Source organism: Silurus aristotelis, assembly GCF_946808225.1.
Source record: "Silurus aristotelis genome assembly, chromosome: 17".
Classification (NCBI taxonomy): Eukaryota; Metazoa; Chordata; class Actinopteri; order Siluriformes; family Siluridae; genus Silurus; species Silurus aristotelis.
This window is the reverse complement of record NC_139590.1, coordinates 24,356,060-24,380,778: the sequence shown is the minus strand read 5'-3', so window position 1 is coordinate 24,380,778 and position 24,719 is coordinate 24,356,060. Positions and strand designations below refer to the sequence as shown.

Sequence of the window (24,719 nt, the reverse complement as noted above, 5' to 3'; positions counted from 1 at the left end):
GAAACTGTCTGTCTATAAAAGGAAAGCAGAATAAACAGGTCACCAAAGGTATCAAAACATGACCATGACCCCATAAAGTAGCCTTTATGTAAGAGTGGGTATAAATGAACTGGGTAGGAATGTGCTCTTGATTAATGATTATCTTCTGAATACACAGAAACTTTAAGAGTTCCACACAGAACACTTTCGAAAGCCTGAGATCTCTTGGTTATCCAGTGAACCCCTATAAGCTATTCATCTTTTTCCCTTCAAATCCTCTAGAACTTGTCAGGACACTTAAGAGAATAAAGTCCAATAATCGTTCCATCATCCTTTAAATAATCCTCCTCTGGTATACAATAACGAACTACGTCAGACTGTACATCATTTTTGGTACATTTGTATTTTTTGTGGGTTTTTTTATTGAATACTGATTTCTTAGCTTTTAAATAAAGAGTTCATCTGGTAATCATATGGAAGCCACATCTGGAAAGGCTCTGTTGTAGGGTTCCACAGCTTTATGGGTTCCTCCATATCAATACCGATTTTGTGAAATAATGTTGTGAATGATTTCCTCAATAAAGATATTTATGTGGAAAATATGAACAAGGCAAAAAGGTATGAGGACCAGAGGATTTAGAGGAACAAATCAGAGAGCCATGAGAAGCTCGAAAAATCCTGCTTAGTGTTTTTTTATTTATAATAAAAAAATAATAATACATTTTATTTATAGGCGCCTTTTTCAACCCTGAAGGACACGGTACGATACGTGAGAAGAGAAAGAATAATAAACAACATACAGGAACAATGTATACAGTTAATAATATAAGATATAATGTCAATAAGATTTAGGAAGAGTATGTAGTCTTAAGCAGGTGAGACTTAAGTCTAGATTTAAAAAATACAGAAAGTCAATGTTTCTAATGTCTGGAGGTGAAAAGTTCCAGAGCCGGGGAGCAGAGCAACAGAATGCTCTATGCCCCATGGCGTCAGGACGAGCCACCATTATTAATTCAACATAATATAAAGATGCAGAAACTACAACAACTGTCTGCAGCCAAACCAGTGAAGAACAAGAAGAAGAAGATGAAGGAGAAATATTATCACCCGATCGTCCGTCGCTCAGGAAGTTCCATGGTGACCTCTATTTCACCTCTCCTCAATTTGAATACAATTAATTAAAGGAAAATCAATTACACTTCAAGAGCATTGTGTGTGAACAAACAAACACGGACAGCCTCCGGAGACGACCTTCGTTATTTCGCATAATAAAAAAGACGTGTCAACACTTCCACCCGACTCGCTCCACACACACACACACACACACACACACACACACACACACACACACACACACACACACACACACTCTCTCTCTGAGCTCCACTGTGGACGAAAAGCAGGTATTTACATGAATAATTACATTGTGAATCGTTAGAGTGAGGTATATATGCTGTGCACTGCAGTTTACTCAGAGAAGAGCGAGTGATGAAAGATTCATGATTCCTGAAAGGTGAGGAGGCCAAAATGCTAACGCTATGCTAATCAAGAGCAGAATATTCATGAGCTTTAATAAAATCACAGCATGTCTTGGGGAAAACATGTCTTCTTGAAACCCCAGTTGAACTTCCTGTGAAGACTGGAACCCCAGACTGCTGGAGGAAGATGAGAGCCGGGCGGACGTGATGTTCGGACAGCGGCGTGAACGCTGATAAAACCGAGTGGAACACAGTACCAGAGAAATCGGATCAATTGTTCAGAACTCAGTGGAGCCGTGTGACATTGCGGCGGGATTCGCAGGACAGGAGCTTCTGAGCGTTATCGACGTCTGAGAAATGACAACTGTTCCGATCAAGATATCTTTAAAGATCTTGCAGAGGCAGGATTCTTCACAGCTCCAGGTTGAGTGTAATAAAGAGTTTCAATGAGAATTTAATTGGCAGCAAGTCAACTTGTATGAAGTTCTAATTAGTTTTGATCGGGATTAAGTGATTCTGTAAAGCCAACTAAATCTATCATTTCCTGGGAAGAGGAAAGGAGAAGCTCAGTTGATAAGATGTTAGACTTCTGATTGGAAGGTCATGGGTTCAAATCCCTCATGGGTTCAAAACATTTCCTACAAAATCGTTCATTATTAGTTTTTTAATTACTTGTTGTCTAAACAGTAGGGATGTGCATCTCCATAATCGAGGTTGAAGTGATTCGCATCTCGATGCATAACCAATGATATGATACACTACAAATACATATGAAATTAGCTACCGATGTGATACAATTCACACCAATCATGATGCAGTGCGATTCGATTTCAATTCCATTTCACACAATGCCACTCAATGCAATAGAAAAAATCTGATGCTCTGCAATTCAATACAGTACAAATAGTTCACTTTTATGTCTTTGATTCAGACAGACAGCAAATCATACATTTTATTTAAGAGCCTTCTGACTTCTAAAGTGTGGCCCCTTCACACACACACACACACACACACACACACACACACACACACACACACACACACACACACCTCTGTAGTGCAAAAAAAACATTCAGTAAAACCAGACCTTCTTTTCCTGTTGTGTGTGCAGGAAGTTACAGCTCTGCCTCTGCCATGTTAATCTGTGTTCTATGTGACTCTCAGGACACGCCTCCGTCTCCGTAGTGTTGTGATGCGTCATGTTCACGTGGCAGCAGCGGTGCTGAGAGAACGCGCTCGAGAAACAGTTTAGTGACCAGATAAAAATCTACATATCGAACATTGCTCACTTTCTAAGTAATAAAAGTATAGTGCATCTACTAACTATTAAATATAAATAAATCATATTTTATTGATGCAAATATGTAAAAATTTTTGACTCACTTCACAAAAACCAACTTGCATCCGATGCACACTTTTTAAATCGATGCATCACTTCATTAGCTTTTATTTCAATGCACTGATACGAAGCTGAATCTTACCATCACTACAAAACACAGAGAAGCCTAAATATTTTACAAGAACAAACAACACCTTCATCGATTTCATCTTTATTTTAAGGTCTGTTTGTCTTTGTGCTGAATCTGAATCGTTTCAGTTTGTCTCCTTTTTTACAATTTGTTTGTGGTAAAAAAGCAAAAATGAAAAAAAAACTTGTCTGTGAACGCGGCTCTGAAATTGCTCTAAAAATACAATCAGAAATACAACAATGGAAGAAAATAAATACGTAGTGGGTGCAGAAATCACAGAAAAATCAATCAGCCCTCACAAAATAATTCAATAATTCGATAAACAAATCGTTTAAACGTGTCGCACTGAATCGAGTGTTTATTCAGTTTCTCCTTTCGTGCAGTCAAATCGCTAAAACTCATGGAGCAAGCAAACAACGAGGAAAAAAAAAACACCGCTGAGTTGAACAACTTCCTGAGTAAAGTTCAGCTGGAAGTGAGCAGACACGACTTTACTCAGAGACTCCTGTGTTCTTATGATGCCTAAAGAACCACACCTAAAAACCACACATGCTCCTGAGATACACTGACCATTGTTCCTGTTCTTCTCTTTTCTTTAGATCTCCATGGTTCATCACGATGCCCTTCCTACGTTTTTACATAGTTCTCTTCAATTGCAGCTGGAGATGTTTCCACACCAACAGCCTAAAGATCTATAAAGTTTCTCCCTCATGAAACCTCATTTACACAACTTTATAATTCAATTAATTTCATTTTTATTTGTATACCACTGGACATTGTCTCAAAGCAGCTTTACACAGATAACCTTATCTGTGTAAAGCTGCTTTGAGATGATATCCATAAAAAAAAAACGCTCTACAAATAAATCTGAATTGAATTGTTGGAACCAATAGCATAGTCGAGGTACTGGAGTGAACAGAGGTTCTTTAGGAAAAAAAGCTCAAAAGGTTCCTCAAGGGTGATTTAAATGGCAAATGTTTCTCGTCTTCTAAAAAGGTTCTTCTCTAAACACTTTCTGAAAGAAATCTAACCTTTACACGTTCCTCTGGAGAGTTTCTGCCACATTCCTATATATTTCAGGAACTTATTGAAAGATCTTGAATATCATTTTCCACAGAATGCTAAAGAAGCGTTCAGTGTTTCTTTCTGGAGAAATGCTTCTTAATGAGTGGAAATTAGCATCAGGAGTGTGACATGAAGCTTTGCAATAAAGGTCACATTACACACTTATTGCACATCCTGTCATCCGGTCTCGTCCCAAACCGCTATAAAATAATATTTAATTTTAGATGGAAAATCGTGACACTGACAAAATCTTTGACTTAAAAACACTGAAAAAACACAAAAGTGTGTGAGGAACATGAGGAGCGACTGCCACGTATCTCCTGCTGATTTCCAAGAGCAGTGTGTGTGTGTGTGTGTGTGTGTGTGTGTGTGTGTGTGTGTGTGTGTGTGTGTGTGTGTGTGTGAGAGGTATTGGCAGGCTTTAGAGCGATGTAAAAGGATGTTCAGGATTCCTGCTGTTGGATTTGAAAAACAGATCAACGGTCAGGTCCACACTGAGAGCTGCTCTTCTTCACAATACACACTGATCTCAGAAAACCAGCCTCTGAGAGAACGTCACTCAAAGTCCCTTCACATTGAATTTTTATACCACGAGCTGCCGAACTGTGATTGGTCAGTAATGTCCCGTAACAGTAGCGCTGATATTTGTTATTGTTTCTATAGTAACAGCTAATAATCGGTAAGGAGTCTCCAGTGTCAGCACTTTATACCAGTCAGAGGTTTGCTGACATTTTCAGGACAATTCTTTGTGAATTCATGACACGCCATGAAATGTGGTCAACTTCAGGCGAGTTATTAAACAGAGGCTGGTGAGGAAGCAATAACAGGATAACAGGTGATAACAGGAGTTGTGTTCAGTAGTCTTGGTGTTAGAGTGTGTATTTCTTTTTGTGTTTTTGGTGTTTGGTGTTTCGAAGAGCTCTTGCTTCTTCTCGCATGTGTGTGTGTGTGTGTGTGTGTGTGTGTGTGTGCATGTGAAAGTATCCAATAAAGAAACCTGGTTCTGTTAAAACTAATCGCCGCCTCACTGTCCTTCCTCCCCTGAACCATTCGTTCTTCTACATTGACCAAGTGCTGAAAGGAATAAAAACACTCTGGTAAGTGCTATTTAACTAGAAGTGATATACAGTTAGTACAGTCTCTCATCAGATAGGCCATGCCCACTAAGGTTATTTGTATGTATATTTCACTGACAGCTCCTGCATGGGTTATTATCCTACATTACACTGTATACTTTAAAAAAAAAAAAACAGATTTTACTCTATTTATGATTTTACCTATAAGGTTAAACTCGTGGACTGTGTGTGTGTGTGTGTGTGTGTGTGTGTGTGTGTGTGTGTGTGTGTGTGTGTGTGTGTGTGTGTGTGTGTGTGTGTGTTCTCCAGTGAAGCATTGATGTGAAAGGATGTGATGTCCAGTAGTCATTCTGCTGTTGTGAAAGAAAACAGATCAATGGCTCAGAGTCAAAGAGACAGACAGACAGACAGACAGACAGACAGACAGACAGACAGACAGACAGACAGACAGACAGACAGACAGACAGACAGACAGACAGACAGACACACATTCACAATCTTGAACCCTAGGCTTAATCGGATTCGCTGGCCTCTGCCCACTCTATTACAATTCAGGATGAGATTAGTGAGTCTGAAGGACAGTGATGCAGGCCAGACACAGGCAGTTCAGACCTCTGCACTGTGTCACTGTGTCCAGACATGAAAAAGGAAGTTCCTGTAAGAGAAAAACGAACACAACACAGAGTTCATTGAAGAGCAGCCATTCTATCTTTAAACTAGAGATCAGTTGAGATTAGAGTTTATTTGAGTTCATTATTGGTGATTGGAGGTTATTAAAGGTCAGTAGATGTTATTAAAGGTGATTATTGGTTGATTACCAGTATTATTAGCATCAGTCCAATGGAAAAAAGATTTGCTCTTGTTAATGATCATTAGACATAATGAGAGGTTATTAAAGACTACTATAGGTCACTAGAGGTCATTATTGGGTACTGGGGTTTATTACTGGACTCTAGAGGACAGAGTGGTTAGAGGTTATTAGATGTCGTACGAAGTTATTAGAGTTCACTAAGTTCTGTTACAGGATAATAAAAAGAAACTGCACACTGAAGCAAATGACTTTTTTCTTTTCATTCATCAGGCTCTGGCATTCTGATTCCCTCCGTCAATGTCTGTCTGTTTCTCTCTTCTGTGTCTGTTTATCTTCTGTGTCTGTCTCTCATGCGTCTGTATCTCTTGTGTCTCTCTCTCTCTCTCTCTCTCTCTCTCTCTCTCTCTCTCTCTCTCTCTCTCTCTCTCTCTTCTGCGTCTGTCTTTCTCTGTTCCCTTCCCTCTCTCTTATGAAATGTTAATACGCTTTGCCTATTACCATCTCATCACCTCTTTCAGTGCACATTTGGCTGGTAAGAGTGTGTGTGAGTGTGTGTGAGTGTGTGTGTGTGTGTTTGGGGTAAATGTAGGGGTACTCAGGATCCCACACTGGCATGGCTGTGTGTTTGGGGTTTGGCAGGCAGTCATGCTGCAGTGCCAAAGCTCCCAGTTTCAATTTGTGAAACACACACACACACACACACACACACACACACACACACACACACACACACACACACACACACAGTACAGAAGTTTCTCCTAAAAGAAGTGAGACAGAGTTCAGTCCAGAGCTAAACAGATTCAAGGTTAAAGGTTCTTTGACACTCATGGGATTGAAATTCTCTCCTTTCTGTTTGCTTTAATTGACAACAATAAAAACACGGGTGATCTGAAAGGAATCTGGTTTATGGATTGATTTACTCCCACAATGAATATTTTTCTCGTCCTCCACCCACATAAACACCCGTCTGACTCCAGCTGAAAGATATCCAATAGCCGGAGGACAGGTGATGAATAAGTCATGATCAGACCCTAAAACACACATACAGAACACACACACACACACACACACACACACACACACACACACACACAGTTTCCAACTCACTAAAATACATAAGGATGTATATGTAGAGCAGCACCTCGGCCTCTTCTGAGAGAAGGAACGAGTGTGGTATCAGTGTGTTTTTTATGCTTTTCATCGTTCGTCTCACTAACACACTATAAAATGCCTTGGAACAACCAATATGGAGAGAGATATCATTTAGTTAAAGCTGACAGACAAAAAAGATAACGCTCTGTCTATCCTTCCTGTCTCACACTCTCCAGGCTATCAGTGTAAAGAGAGAAAGAAATAAACCTCCTATTTTCCTTTCACAAACACTTGCTTGGTGTCAATGTGGAGATGAACATTTTCACTGCCATTCCAAAACTTTAGCCACCATTCCAATATTCTTCCAACAATATATAAACATTATTTCAACATATTTCCAACATTATTCCAATATGTTTCTAGTACTATTCCAGCACCATTCAAATACCATTCCAACACCGTTCCAATGTTATTCCGACACCATTCCAATTTACATTCCAACACCATTCCAAATTAATTTCACTGTCATTTCAACACCACTGTAACACCATTTCAACAGCAATCCAGTGCTATATCAGCATAGCATATAATAAAACTCATTTCCTTTTAGCCTAAATGGATAATAATACATAAGTAGGAAGCAGTCAAAAGGTCAAATGGTTCTCTCGTAGCATCGTCACAGCCACTTAGACAGATCACAGGGTCATCTGATGGAACCAGACATCTACAGCAGAGCTTCAGGAGAATCACGTCAGAACCATAAACTGATACGTAAGATTGTGTTGTATTGTGTTTATATACTGCATGTTCTTTATTCCCGAATACATTTTCAAAGTAACTTTTATATATAAAGTAAATATTTAACTGAATATTGAATTTAATTATTGAGAACTTAAGAATGATTACCCAGTACTCTGTCCCCTCCTGGAGGTCTTTTCCTTCAGCATGTGTTTTTATCTGAAATTGATGGTGGAAACGTTCCTCCTCAGGTGTTCTCCTGTGGTTCTCTGGCTGAACCTCTGGCCTAAAGTCACCTCTTTATAATCATGAGGGAATGTTAATAGCCATCGCTTGGGCTGAGAAGCAACAGCTCCTGAGCTCAATCGTAGCTAATGGACATCAGCACTGAGCCCTCGACCTGAATCTGAGCCTCAGGTCTTCAGCTCCAGGGGGATTTCTGTCCTCTAAAGTCAGCTGACAGATGAAACGCATCTGCCTAATGACAAAAAGTAGATTCCTCAGGGCTTAAGGTCTAAGACTCACACATTCTTACTCTCTCTCTCTCTCTCTCTCTCTCTCTCTCTCTCTCTCTCTCTCTCTCACACACACACACACACACACACACACACACACACACACACACACACAAAACGAGCAAAAGTAATAATGGATGGATGGATGGATGGATGGATGGATGGATGGATGGAAGGATGGATGGATGGATGGATGGATGGATGGATGGATGGATGGATGGATGGATGGATGGATGGATAGATAGATAGATAGATAGATAGATAGATAGATAGATAGATAGATAGATAGATAGATAGATAGATAGATAGATAGATAGATAGATAGATAGATAGATAGATAGCAAATTTACAGCAAAACAACACAAAATCAATGGAGAATTTTAAACCCTTCAGCACTAAATATATGGCATGTTTACGATGGAGACATTGTGTGGGTGTGGGTGTGGGTGTGGGTGTGTGTATGTGTGTGTGTGTGTGTGTGTGTGTGTGTGTGTGTGTGTGTGTGTGTGTGTGTGTGTGTGTGTGTTCTGACTGCTGCTTGAATCACATTGAGGTTAAACAGTGAAACATTTTTTGTAACAGTTCGGTTATATTAACTTCTCATGTTCTCTGTGTCTTTCAGAGCCCTCATACACCTTCACCACTCCGCCCTTAACCCATCATAACCCTTTATAACCAATCATAACCCCTCATAAACCACTATAACCCTTTCTAACTCCTCAAAAACACTTTATAACTAATCATAACCCTGCATAACCCACTATAACACTTTCTAACATATCATAACATTTTCTATCCCATCATATACCATTATAACCCTTTATAACCCATCATAACCCATTATGACCCTTTATAACTTATCATAACCCTTTTTTATCCTTTAAAACCCATCATAACTCTGTACTGCCTCTGCCTTGTGTTAAACACTCCTCCTCTTGAACCCTGGTAACTGTCTATTCTTCCCTTGTCTATATTGGTTCCACCAGGTTCTCCCGGTTCTCCTGGTCCCTCTCATCTCCTACCCCATGCCAGAAGGTGAATTGTCTGAGACAAAGTCCTCCTAAGTGTGAAGGAGTTGTAGTGTTGCAGTGTTGAGTATAGATTACTGGAGCAAGTCACTTCATTAGGGAAAAAGAAAATGTAGGCGGTATTGAAGCCTCCTGTGGAAAGTCTTCATTGTTTGCACCTGAGACAGTGAAGTGTTCACCACAGGCCATGGATCTCCTCCTGCAGTTCTCTCAATGTCGTCTTTCAGAGATTTCTATCTTTACAGTGTACTGATGTATAATAGATGAATTTCTCTAATTTATGGAGGTGAAGATATCAGACTGCGATGTCTTTCATATTTTCTGAAACATCATGACTCATCACCTCAGTGTGTACATAACCTTCAGTACCCACCACCTGCTCCACTTACTAATGTGGAGAATTATTTACACTCCTGATTAGTCAGAACACACACACATACACACACACACACACACACACACACACACACACACACACACACACACACACACACACACACACAAGAGCTTATTTAATGGCTCATATTGGTGTAGAATTACATGAAAGAACTTCGTTCTTCTCTGATGGTCCAAACTCTTTATCAGAATTACTGACTTTTAATATATTTTTGTCCCAGAATTCCCAATAGTTTTTTCTCTTAATTTAGTAGTTTTTTTCTCAGTTAAGATGCTTCTAGTAGTGTATGTTCTAAGTGAGAATTTCTATTCAATCAGATTTCAGGCATCACATCACATGCTTCCACACACTTCCTCACAATAAACAGTGTAAAGTACATGTTGCTTAAAGGTTGTCACTTCAACCAATCAGATTGCGAGTTGGCAACACCGGGGCCCTCTAGCAGGCGTACAGGGACGTCGCCATTTTTGCCTCCTTTGATTGGATGGTCAGAGAGCGCACTAGTCAGAGCTCACAAACTGCATCTGTAGCAAACTGCATAAACTTAATATATTCATGTGGATTTAATAGCTTTTTTTTTTTTTTCATTCCACAACGACTGACAGAGAAGAAGAAATTTATTTGGAAGCACTTACAAGAACATCTACAAGACGGACTTTTCAAGAAAAGCTGGATATCGTGAAGAAAGTTCACTAAAACAGTTTAAAACATTTTTGCAAAAAAACACTTAATTTGCCTTCATTTCAAAATCCTCAGGAAAACCGTGACGCATGGAATAAATGCACTACATGAATGTGATGAGGTGAATATCGATGCTCCTGCTGGAGATGATGTATATGGAGATGCAGTTGTGGCTCCAGTAAAAGGAAACGTGTTGAATTGTGTTCATTGGGTTTCTTGCTTTAGTAATGAATTCTGACTGTATGAGATCCTGTGTGATGCAGCGCTCTGTTCTACTGCACTTCTCCATCATTCTGATGGTCTCTATAGAGGTGACGCCATAATGATGGGATTAAGAGATGGTTTGATGCGGGCGGGACACCACTAAAGGTCTAGGGGTGAAATACAATTTATTAAAATATGATTAGCATAATAAAGTGTAAATCTAATAATTACACTATTTAATACCACACTACACTTTCTGAACACTGCAGCAGTGTTTGTTTTTCTCCCACACACTCTCCCTCACCACTCTGCAGGTTGTGTGTCGTTATCGTCCCTCATCACTGTTCATCATCTCTGTATATCTCTCCAACACCAAATGTTGTGTCCTTCATTTGAACTACATTTCCCATGAGTCCATGGGGCTTTGATTCTCTCCTAATCGTGTAATCTGTCTCCAACTCCATCAGTGTGTGAGGGACGTGTAATCCAGGTCATTCCTCAGAGACTGCATTAAAGTGCACTTTCCCAGATTTACAATAATCCTTCTTCTACATTACAGCGTCCACACACACACACACACACACACACACACACATGCGCACACGCGCACACATGCAAGCACACACACGCACACACACACACAGGCCCTGGTCCTGCTGAAACCTGTATTTATCTCACACACACACACACACACACACACACACACACACACACACACACACACACACACACACAGACAGACACTCCTACACACACACACACATGCGCGCACACACACACACACACCGCTGAGTGTTATATGGCACTGACACTGGAGACTCCTTTCATAAATGTTAGATTTACAGTTGCATTCTTTACACTCGAGAAAAAACCGTATAAGAACAAACAAATTCAGTTCCAACTGTACTGCAGAGCTGCTGCTCTACAAAACTAAACAACACCTGCTGGCCAATCACAGGCCAGGGTTTAATCTACAGCAGGAAATGACACGGAAGAGCGATTATAAAGAGAACTTTAAAGAGTAGCGAAGGCATAACAAAAAGTGAGAGGAGGGGGAGGGGGGGCAACGGAGATACAGACAGGGAGACAGACAGATAGAGAGACAGAAAGAGTATTTAGATAGATAGATAGATAGATAGATAGATAGATAGATAGATAGATAGATAGATAGATAGATAGATAGATAGATAGATAGATAGATAGAGATACATTTCTCTCTGAAGCGTTTACTCGTCCTCCTCTACTCTATATTTTACATCTCTCCCTCTCTTTTTCTTTTTCTCAATCCGGCTCGGAGCTGCAGGAAGATGTAAAAGTTTACACGCCCCTGTGGAATACTAAAGCACACATGCACACACACACACACACACACACACACACACACACACACACACACACACACACACACACATTTAAAAACAGTGTTCTGCTCTGTTCTGTTTTTATGAATCTCTCTGGGGAAGATGAATGAGTGTGTGATAAAGCTGAGCAACTACACAACACACACACACCCCTACACACACACACACACACACACACACACACACACACACACACACACACAGATTGCACAAAAATTCACTGTCACCAGTGAATGAAGGCAAACAATTAATCACACTTGCAAACACTCTGTGCACTCACACACACACACACACACACACACACACACACACACACTCACACACACACACACACACACACACACACACACACACACACACACACACACACACACACACACACACACACACACACACACACACTCTGTCTCTCTCTACAGGACTCTTTCTTTCACTCACTGTTTCTCAGAGCGAGACGGACACACTGAAGGACGCTACAGCAGAGCTCAGAGCAGGTGGAAAGAAGACGAGTTGTAAGAATGTCAACAAAATTGAAAAGCAGCAGGGAATCTGAGGAGGTTATTATACCACAGAGTGAAGGTCCAGAGAGCAGTACAGACAGAAACGTCTCACTCGTGCAGGACAGAGAGCTCAGCTCAGATCAGATCTGACAGGCCTATCACAAACATCACACCAACACAGGAGATGTTCACCACACACACATCAGCTTCATCCTTACAAACAAATAAAGTTAAAAGGAGTCTCAGGTTTTAGTAATAAACAGGCGAAGCAAAGTTTATAAAAAAATTATCTCACGCATTTATACTCCAGAAGGTCCAGACTCAGATACACCAAATACTCCACCTTCAATCTGTTCTACACAATCATATGGACAATACAGAGAACATTCCTGAACACATTTCCAGAAATTGTCTTGAAAGCATGACTGAGGATATTCTTATAGAATTGCCTTGAGAACATTCCTGAGAAGATTCCTGGAGACATTTTTATGAAATTGTTCTAAGAGAATATTCCTGGTGATATTTATGAAAAAATCCTGAAGACATTCCAGGGAACATATGTAATAACATTCCTGAGAACAATACTAAAAACATTTCTGGGAACATCCTGAGAAGATTCCTGAGAAGATTCCTGAGGACATTCTTATGGATTGATCTGGATTAAAAAGGTTTTGAGATGTTTGTATTTCAAAAGTTTTTATTTTATTTTATGTAAATATGCTGAACTGCTTTAAAGGCATCTTAAAAGTAACAGAAAGTCTCTTTCTGCATCAATCTGTCCATCTCTCTCTCTCTCTCTCTCTCTCTCTCTCTCTCTCTCTCTCTCTCTCTCTCTCTCTCTCTCTCTCTCTCCTGTACCACAGACGGGACGCCCCCGCTGCTCCTCATCCACAGCTGACAGAAATGGAACAGTCTTGTTAAATTCATCACCTTGGCATCGCTCTTTGTGTGTTAGTGCGTGTGTGCGTGTGTGTGTGTGTGTGTGTGTGTGTGTGTGTGTGTGTGTGTGTGTCGACTCCTCTGTCCAAAAAGAAAAGAAAAAAACACCCTTAGTGCCAGCAGACAAAACTTCACACAAAAGCGAGCGAAGAAAAAAAGAATGCAGACAGAGTAATAGATGGAGAGAGTGGAAGATGGAGAGAGCGATGGAGAGAAGGACAGAGTGAGAGATGGAGAGAATGAAAGATGGAGAGAGTGCGAGAGTGAGAGATAGAGAGAGGGAGGGATGGAGAGAAGGAGAGAGGGAGAGATGGAGAGAGGGAGAGATAAAGTGACGGAGAGATGAAGAGACAGAGAGAGGGAGAGATGGAGAGAGGAAGAGATAAAGAGAAGGAGAGATGGAGAGATGGAGAGAGGGAGAGATGAGGAGATGGTGGTTTGTTTTAAAATGTAAAACAGATAATTGTACAAAGCGTGAAACTGAATGCAATTCAGGCAGCTTGGTGTTAATTATATGCAAATGTGTAAAATAGTGGAACACCAGGGGGACAAGATGTGGATGAAACTCAACCCGGATCATAAACTCAGCCCTGGTCCAGTGGGGTGCAATTAACAACGGCACCCTGCATTAACATGGACTGAATGAGCTGGATGAACGTTCATTAGCCAGGAGTCTTAAAAGTATCGTAAATCAAACGGTTGCCAAATGATTGGCTTTGTCATTATTTTAGAAGGTAAAATGAATCGTTTTGTGGAATGACACTAGTAATTAATGTGGTAATCGTCACAATGCACAATGGATGCAATTGCCTAAGGGGGCGGGGCTTTCATAACGTAACAAACTTCTACACTAGACCAATCAAGACGGGCAGCGTAAGACTGGGGTCTCCATTCACTGGATATAAAATCCATCTGAAGTCACTCACCTGAAGTGGAAGCAGTTTATATCAGTGTTTAAATGAAGGTCCCCACAACCTGAATGCATGAAGAGTCTGTGTACAGTGATGAAGAAAATAATCTTCTGCTGCTAAAAATACGCATCTCTGACACTTCTATTCGAGAAGCCCTGAGAGCCTGACGTACACATGAACACACAGGTGATGGTAGTAACCTGAAGCTCATAACGTACTTAACCCGATTCTGCATACAAGGAACTTTCCCTGCATTAAATCCTGACGTTGCTGTGACTATTGCCTCTCTGTTCCTCACTGGAGATCAAGACATTAACATTTGTGCATCATGCTTTATGAGTAGCTGAGACTGAAAAACTATTTCTTATCAAAAATTTGCAACAGCTGTACAGGCGTTGGAGTAAACACTGAATTCGAGAAGGTAAACGCCAGAGATGTGAACAGCATTAAAGTGAGTCGAGCTCAAACGGCAGCATCGTGGGAGAAAGTGTCATCTGTTCGAGTTTTAATCCTCCTTCTGTACTTCAGCCAAGAGAAAGTGAGAATGGGGAGGAACTGAAAGAGAGATAGAGAGAGGGAGCGAGGGTAAAAAAAGATCAGGGCTTAAGCCCTTTTTGAAGGGAGAAGATGTTCCGCCTGCATAATTACAGCCCTGATTCTGGTCGGCCTTGGCTCAGGTTCTCTTCTCCTGCTTTTGTCTTCCTCTTTCCTTGACTTCTCCATGAACCCACTACGTCTAGCGGGACTTCTGCTGAGCTTTAAAGAGCTGTCTAAAAGATATTTTCTGCATTTCTTATGCCTTCTCTCGCTCTCTCTCTCTCTCTCTCTCTCTCTCTCTCTCTCTCTCTCTCTCTCTCTCTCTCTTTTTTTTTTGCTTTGTTTCTGGCTCCTGCTCTCTCCTGGGAGGTTCTAAAGTTTGTGTCTCAGCACTTTTGGCTGGTTTTCTGTTCTTCAACTCTTCCCTCGTTCTCTCGCGAATGCTGAGGGTCAAACTCTGAGAGAGACAGTACTAATATAGATCGCTACACAGACAGTCAGACAGACAGAGAGTCAGACAGACAGACAGTCAGACAGACATTGTGATGTCAGTATTTATGCGAGGAAATTTCCTTGTAATCAGAATCAACTAATAATGCAGATGTTTTAATCTGTGATCCTAGAACTTCTGTAAAATATATGGGCCATTTGACAAGTCAAGAGGCTTTTATTGTTATTTCTACTATCCACAGTGGAACACAGTACACAGTAAAAACAAGACAACGTTCCTCCAGAACCCTGGTGCTACACTAAACACCACAGAGCTACAACACACTACATAAAACCACATAAAGTGCATTAAGTGCAACCATTTACATTCTGCACCTCTGGTAAAGATGTCATTAACACTCCCCAACCCACATCCACAGCCCGGGAGCGACTTTTTGGCACCATCAGCCTCATTTTCAGTCCAAACAGAGCTTAAATGTGAGACTGAGAAAAAGAAAAACTGAGACTGCCGGGGCATCAGATCACAGTCAGCTCTGAATATTTATTTTTATTTTATCTAGAATTATTGAATTTATTTGTCCATCGAATGCTAATGGTTTTTCTACTTTGTGACATGACACTGTCATTTGATTTGTTAATTGAAGATCCCTTTTTGAAAAATCGATTTTAACTTGTTTTTGAACTTCTGGCGTGTTGAAGAGGTTGTTGTGTTGATGGTTAATGCAGTGTTAATGCAGGTGTACAATTTGATTGGATTTTTAGGAAATTAAAACCTCACTGTTTTTTGGCTTTTCATTAACACGTGTTTTGGTGTTGAAGACTCGTGCATTTTTGAGCCTACGTTCAATACGAGTCAAATACTCAAGTACTGTTCAAATCAGATACTCAAAGACCTTTACTCAAGTTATATTGGAAACTCGTAATGGAGTAAAATTTGCAGTAAGGAAACTATACTTTCACTCATGCAGGATTTTCAGCAACTCTTCACACCCCTGCATGTACTGACATCACACATCTTCACCTGATACAAACTTTTCACTCAGTTTTCACTTGGACATGTGTTTCGGGTCTCCAGGATTCACTTGCGCACTTTTGTGTATATTAATATATTAGTATATTATTAGTATATTATGAGATCTATTTGCACGGTTCCTGAAAACAGCAGTGTAAGCAGAATCTTTGTGATTTATGCCTGTGCTCCATGGTGCAGATGTGTAGTGATGAGTGTTAAATACATTTCTTTGTTTAATGATGCTGATGTCCTGTGGGAGGAGAGAAACCAAGTGGTGTGTGAACAAAAAAGAGCTATCGCTAATGCCGGCTAAAAGCTTCTTATTTTTAATTACCTCTGTATTGTGATCAGAGTCTTTCTGCCTTTCTTGATATGTGTGTAATTTAAAAAAAAAAATCCCAAAAGACAGGAATAAGAGGGCAGCTCATGGCCACGGGTTTGAGGAGAGGTGAAAGGCATGCGGAGAGATTTCCCTGAACGGCCTGCTAAATAAGCATAAAAAAACACACGTCCTTTACAACACATCCTTCATTCTCTTTTTGTCCTTTCAAGTAGCATCAAAGCCTGAAGGGACATGGTGAAGAAGCGGACAGGAAGTAAAGACAGAACGCTTAAAGCATGATGTAAGAAGGAACAGGAAGTCCTCTGGGATTTTCACTTTTCCTCCTCAGTTTTTCTCCACTCTCTCTCAACTTGCAAAACACATTTCTTGGAGAACTGGTGGTGTTTTTTTTAAAGGGGACGTCCACCGAGAACAAATCTGTAATCTTCCTTTAAAACATCCCAAATGGCATCATGACCACTTCTGTTCAAGGCTCTAACTGATCTCTCGTTCTCCAGGGGAGAGGAGCATCTGGGATTATCAAGGGTTAATGACAAAAAGCTCAACCACAACAATGGTAGGTAAGATCTAGTTTCCATGGTCATCTAAACCCAAAAGAAATTAAAGCTCCAGTTGAGGATCAATATTATATAACAAGTATTCCTGGGCTGACACAATGTCCCAATGGAGCTATTGGTTCTTCTCAAGCTTTACCCTTGAAATATCTTTACTCACATGAATTATCTAGTAGGGTTTCTACTTGCCCTTTTAGCTTGCCTTGATTTTACTTCCTTACCAGGTGAAGCTCATGCTCCAACTCCTGTGCACTGGGTCTTCTCATGCATTAATCAAGGAAACCACAGGGAGAGGTTCCATTTGGTCACCTAAACACATGCTCTAGGTGAAGCTGGAAATCCTACATGATGTCATGATGCTTCTGGTTTAAAAAAACAACTAAAACAGTTCAGAATGAGTTCCTGACTTTACAACCATATAAAGCTCCTGCTCCAGGTGAACTTCCAAATACAGCATCTCTCAAATGTACATACTGCACACTAAGCACACTTGCTCTTCCAACTTCTAGCTTTGATTCTTTGGAGCTAAAGAGATCAGGCAACAACTACCTCAGGACTACTTTCAATCCTGTCATAATACTGTTTGCTTCTTCTTCCTGTGGACACCTGATTCATCCTGATGTCCTCCTTCTGGATTGTGTTCTCTGGAGTTGAAAACCACTTGCTGATGCTGAAGATGGGTCCACATGAACAGCCTGAAGATACATGAGATTCCTATGGAGGGTTAAAAGCACGGGACTGGAATTAATATTAACAGTCTGCTACAATAGTTTAGGACTACAATAGTCCTCAGCCACAGTAAGACATTTGAACGGTGTAAAAGTTTTAAAGATGCCTGTATGTCAATCAGGGATGATCCCGATCCTGTTCGTGGTGGTTCCTTGATGACAAAGTGGAGCAGGCTGTTTTAGGATGGTTCAGGTGTACTGACAAATCTTTCTCGAATCTTCATGGGATTTAGTTAAACGCTGGGATAAGTGTAGCAGAGGAGTATGTTGGAAAATAAATGCAGTTGAAATTTACCTTACCTTGAAATTTCTTCTCTTATTTTATAAACTCAAAGGTCCTGGTTTGACTTGAACACCACCTGAAGAAAAAAGGCAGAAAATATGACTCAGAACTTAGAACTAGGATCTAAATTATATAATCATATGCAATAAATCAATAATCATTACAAACAATAACATTTCCTAGAAACGCAGGATTGCAAGAAACAAAGAATCAGACGTGTACAGAACATCAGTCCATCACTGCTGATGTTTTCTCCATTAGTGAAGCTCCTAATGTTGGTGTGCAGTAATAGCTCCCTCTCTCCCTGCATGACGTCCCCATCGTCCCCCCGACCCCTGTGACCCCTACGGGCAGGAGGCAGATTGAACACCGGCGTACACTGAGAGCTTGGGCTAATTTAGAGGAATAAAGAGGACGTATTGTTTAGGCGTCTCACCGGCATCGCAATTACACCTGTCAATAGCCATTAGTGCGACACGGACTGCAGACGACGTGACTGTCACATCCGAGCGAAAATCCACATCCATCCCTCATCTCAACGCTCGTGATGCTCGCTAGCAGAGAAATCAAATAGTACATATGAGTGAGATTCTTATGCAGGATCACCTGTCTCTAAATCATCTGTCTCTCTGTGTGTGTGTGTGTGTGTGTGTGTGTGTGTGTGTGTGTGTGTGTGTGTGTGTGTGTGTGTGTGTGTTTTATTCAGTGTAAGGTGTGTGTGTGTGTGTGTGTGTGTGTGTGTGTGTGTGTGTGTGTGTGTGTTTTATTCAGTGTAAGGTGTGTGTGTGTGTGTGTGTGTGTGTGTGTGTGTGTGTGTGTGTGTTTCATTCAGTGTAAGGTGTGTGTGTGTGTGTGTGTGTGTGTGTGTGTGTGTGTGTGTTTCATTCAGTGTAAGGTGTGTGTGTGTGTGTGTGTGTGTGTGTGTGTGTGTGTGTGTGTGTGTTTCATTCAGTGTAAGGTGTGTGTGTGTGTGTGTGTGTGTGTGTGTGTGTTTTATTCAGTGTAAGGTGTGTGTGTGTGTGTGTGTGTGTGTGTGTGTGTGTGTGTGTGTGTGTGTGTGTGTTTCATTCAGTGTAAGGTGTGTGTGTGTGTGTGTGTGTGTGTGTGTGTGTGTGTGTGTGTGTGTGTGTGTGTGTGTGTGTTTTATTCAGTGTAAGGTGTGTGTGTGTGTGTGTGTTTGTGTGTGTGTTTCATTCAGTCTAAGGTGTGTGTGTGTGTGTGTGTGTGTGTGTGTGTGTGTGTGTGTGTGTGTGTGTGTTTTATTCAGTGTGTGTGTGTGTTTTATTCAGTGTAAGGTGTGTGTGTGTGTTTTATTCAGTGTAAGGTGTGTGTGTGTGTGTGTGTGTGTGTGTGTGTGTGAGATTAATTCAGTGTAAGGTGTGTGTGTGTGTGTGTGTGTGTGTGTGTGTGTGTGTGTGTGTGTGTGTGTTTCATTCAGTGTAAGGTGTGTGTGTGTGTGTGTGTGTGTGTGTGTGTGTGTGTGTGTGTGTGTGTGTGTGTTTCATTTAGTGTAAGGTGTGTTTGTGTGTGTGTGTGTGTGTGTGTGTGTGTGTGTGTGGGTGTGTATGTGTGTGTTTCATTCAGTGTAAGGTGTGTGTGTGTGTGTGTGTGTGTGTGTGTGTTTTATTCAGTGTAAGGTGTGAGTGTGTGTGTATGTGTGTGTGTGTTTGCGTGTGTGCATGACTGTGTGTGTGTGTGTGTGTGCGCATGACTCTGTGTGTGTGTGTGTGTGTGTGTGTGTGTGTGTGTGTGTGTGTGTGTGTGTGTGTGTGTGTGTGTGTTTTATTCAGTGTAAGGTGTGAGTGTGTATGTGTGTGGGTGTGTGTTTGCGTGTGTGCATGACTGTGTGTGTGTGTGTGTGTGTGTGTGTGTGTGTGTGTGTGTGTGTGTGTGTGTGTGTGTGTGATCAGGAGCTGAAACAGCAAGACTGGCACAGTGTGTTTACATGTGTTATTTGCTGATTCCAGATTGAATTAAATGTGGATTAATCAGATTTCTGTAAGAATACTGCAAACAGCACAAAAATTCTACAATGAAATTATATCCACCATCACCCCCTCCCCCACTTTCCCATCATGCCCTGCTGTGCTGCTGATTCAGCCTGGTGTTCATGTACACGATCGCTGATTTGTGATGATCTGCGGAGTGACGGAGGAATCAGGCCAACATGCTTACAGATGATCAAATCATCCACCATCTAATTTCAATCAAATGCTTTAATCTGCATTAATCTGGTTCTGATAATCAACTCGGCTTTGACCTCGTGGAAAAATCAACAGAGGATCACAGAATGTAATCGTGTCTCAGGATTGTACATGAGCACGAGGGTCAAACAAGACAACAACAAAAAATGTTTTGCTCCCAGGAGGATTATGTCTGCGTTGGGTGCAAACCGATTTTAGGCTAAATGTTTTTTCTTTGTAACAGACTGAGTGGAGGCGGAGTGAAGGGGCATTGGGGGCACGTCTATAAAATGACTGGCAGGAGGACCATGTGTAAAATAACAAGCATTCTGGATCATAAGATTGTTCTCCAAACAGCTGCGTTACACACTGCTGCTGAGACGTTTATTAATGATTCATTTCTTATCTTCATTTCCAATGGGAAAAAGTGATCAGCAACACTGGTGCCCTACAGGGGGCAGTTCTCTCTCCCTTCCTCTTCACCAGCTTCAGTCTTGCCATCTTCAGAAGTTCTCAGATGACTCTGCGTTAGTGGGATGTACTGTATCAGTACCGGTGATGAGAAGGAGTACAGGAGGGTAGTGGAGAATTTTTTCACATGAAGCCTCCTCTATTTTTGAGGAGGCTGAGGTCCTTCAACATCTGCAGGGCCATGCTGAGGAGGTTTTCTGAGACTGTTGTGGCCAGTGCTTTCCTGTATGCTGTGGCCTGCTGGTGAAGCAGGTTGAGACTCGTGGACACAAACACACTCAACTGATTAATCAGCAAATCCAGCGATGTTGTTGGGGAGGAGCTGGACTCTGTGTCTAATAAGAAGATGCTGTCCAAAGTATATTCCATCTTGGAGAACTCTTTTCACCTACTACATAAAACACTGGTTGAGATCATTTCTGCCTGTGGCCATCAAACTGCATTCAATTCAATTCAAATCAATTCAAGTTTATTTGTATTGAGCTTTTAATAAAGAACATCGTCTCAGAGCAGCTTCACACAGATAATGTGGAGATAAAAATGAAGATGTTCTTTATAAGTGTAAGTTTGTCTCTGATGAACAAGTCGGTGGAGACTGTGGTGAAGGAAAAACCCCCTGAGATGCAGAAGGAAGAAACCTTGAGAGGAACCAGACACAAGAGGGAACCTCATCCTCATCTGGGTGCCACTGAATGTCCATTTATTACAGATAAACGATGTTGAGGTGCAGTGATGGAGATCAGAGCAAACTGTAGTCCTGAGTCAGTGTAGCAGACAAACTATAGAACTCGTCCCTAAACACCTGATCCACAATATAGTTATACTGTAGTTATAGATTTCATGCCACACTTATATAATGTTATTAATTTGGACAATTTCAGTGCAATAATGTTTCCATGTGCAAAAACTTGTAACTGCATCATTGTGATGCGACTTTTTCTGACATCTGTTTCACTGCTGCTACACATTTCATACAGTTTATTTCAATAAGATTGGATATTTAACTTAATAAGTATAGTTTATTGTAATTTATAAATTAACTGTACTGTGATCAACTGCAACCCAACCTATCCTTCCAGATTCTAAATAATAATAATAATAATAATAATAATAATAATAATAATAATAATACAGTAATTTTACATAATTATTAGGGCTGTCAAAATTAAGGCGTTAGGCCAAATTCATTTTAATAGCAATTTTATTAACACGATTAATGTAGCGCATTTCTGTTTGACAATTTTGATAAAAACATAAATCCATATAAAAGAAGTGAAATTAAAACCTTTAAAGCAATACACATTTATTCAGTCCTTTTATTACTCCAAAAATGTTAATATATATCTATATATACTGTATATATCAAACTCCTCCAAAAATATTTTTTTGTCACTAAACATTTGTTTTCCTGATGTGCCAAGTATCAAATCAGGCACCAAAACCCGGCATGATGCACACATCAGGCAATTAAAACCGCCCGTGTGGTTTGATTCTGGATTGTGGTTTTCGCTCTGCCCGTTATTGATCAGTTTGCTGGCTCTTGAACTTTTTGGACTGTTTTTGGATTTTCTATTTTGGCTCTCCCTGCATTGCTCTGTCTGATGGCTTTTGGATTTTGCGGCTGTTATCAGACTGTGTTTTTGCCTTTGCCCCCATTGTTCTGTCTGTCAGCTTTTTAAACTGGTTTTGAACTGTGTTTTTTTTCTGCCTGTTCTTTCACTAAAGACTGTATTTCTTAACTCTGCTTGTGACCTGCACACATTCATGACTGTATAATCTGACCTCGATAACCACTCGGTATTTATATATACATATGTGTGCTCTCTCTCTCTCTCTCTCCCTCTCTCTCTCTCTCTCTCTCTAACACTAGCAGGCAAGAAAAGTTTGTTTGTGTGTGTCTCTGTGTGTGTGTGTGTGTGTGTGTGTGTGTGTGTGTGTGTGTGTGTGTGTGTGTGTGTGTGTGTGTGTGTGTGTGTGTGTTGGGGTGGCATGGTTCCAGATTCCCCTCAAACCAGCATAAGAAGTTCATATATGGATCTACATAAGGTCAGAGTATTATCTCGCATACACACTCACACTCACACTCACACTCACACGCACACTCGCTCACACACACACACACACACACACACACACACACACACACACACACACACACACACACACACAGCAGCGCCTGTGGGGAAAGTCGATGTTGAGAAAACTGAAGACGTGGTTATTGATTTTAAACACTGTTAGTGTGTCATTTTTTTTACTTTCTTTCTCGTTCATTCATTTATTATTTTATTTGTTCGTTTTTTGTATTAAACATTTTAGAAAAATTGAAGCGAGTCAATCACAGAGTGCTGTTTCTTCTATTCTTGTTTTTTTGATGACACTGAATGACAGTAAGTGTTTTTTCCTCTCTGTCCAACTCTTCGTCTTTCTGAGTCTCTATTTATACAAATTTTTGAGAATGTCACAGTCTCCTTTCTTTCCATTTATTATCTGTTTCTTTCTCCATTTTTTTCTCACAATTTCTCTCAATTTTATTTGTCACAAACACATTCATACAGCGCACGAGATAGTAGTTAAATGTTTGTTACAACTGTTCAACATTTAAACATGTAAATAGAAATAATATATGAAATATATTGTGTGTATATACACACACACACGCACACACACACACACACACACACACACACACACACACACAGTTAAATGCTGTAACTCCAACATGCCTGTTTAACAGTGAAAACCCCCCAGTGTGTCTCACTGTCTGTCTCTCTGTCTCTTTTGACACATGGTGGTCAAATAGCCAAATCAGACGCTTGCATCATCTCCATCCTCTGTTCGCTCGTCACTGCGCCTGGAACATGATGTTCTTTCATCCAATCAGCCGTCAGCTTGTCCTCAGTGTCTGCGTTCTTCTCCTGAAGGCCTGAACAACTCAACCATGATTAATAGCTCAGCCATGACAGCCTCCACGTGTCGAAACAGGATGAAGCATCACGTAAATGACACACTGATCTGAGTCACATCAGAGCCAGCTGAAGATCTCTCTCTCTCTCTCTCTCTCTCTCTCTCTCTCTCTCTCACTTTCTCTCTCTCTCTCTCTCTCTCTCACTCTCTCTCACTTTCTCTCTCTCTCTCTCTCTCACACTTTTTCTCTCTCTCACTCTCTCGCTCTCACTTTCTCTCTCACTCTCTCTCTCCCTCTCTCTCTTTCTCTCTCTCTCTCACTTTCTCTCTCTCTCTCACTCTCACTCTCTCTCTCTCACTCTCTCTCTCACTTTCTCTCTCTCTCTCTCTCTCACTCTCTCTCTCTGCGCATGCGCGGCGTGGTAGGCGAGAGTGGCGTGTTGAGCGCGAGAGCGATTGGCGTCTTGCCAATTTATTTTTCCGGTTTTTCTTTTTTTTTGTTTTTTTTTCTAAACTAATCCTCGGAATATTTATTGTTTTGGTGTGTGTGTGTGTATAAGGGAGAGAGAGTGGTGAGTGCGGACGCGCGTGTGCGCGTTTGTGTTTGTGTGTGTGTGTGTGTGTGTGTGAGAATGGCGGCTCCGAGTGCGGAGCTGTGTGAAAGTTTGACTCGCCGGCACGCTGTTCGTGTGGTGTGTTCGGCGGGTGTTGAAGAGTGTGTGCTGGCTATCGGTGAGGTGGTGGGACACGCAAATATCGTCGCTGCTTCGAGGATGAACAGTGCAATCGTGTTTTTTTTTAATGATATCGATAGAGTGAAAAATGTGGCTGAAAAAGGCATTGTGATAAATAATGAACTCATCCGTGTTTTCCCCCTCAGTTCCCCTGCAAAGAAAGTTATCCTGTCTAATGTCCCGGTCTTTATCTCAGATAAAGAGATTCATAAAGAGTTGTCCCGGTTTGGCCGTGTGGTCTCCCCCATTAAGAAACTCTTCCTTGGTGGTTCT

General features: G+C 40.9%; 1 long non-coding RNA gene across 1 annotated transcript in view; it reads right to left on the bottom strand.

The window, feature by feature from the left end:
• The window catches only part of LOC310740131, a 91,991-nt gene that overhangs the window by 1,899 nt on the left and 65,373 nt on the right, over nucleotides 1-24,719 (bottom strand). The window lies entirely within an intron of this gene.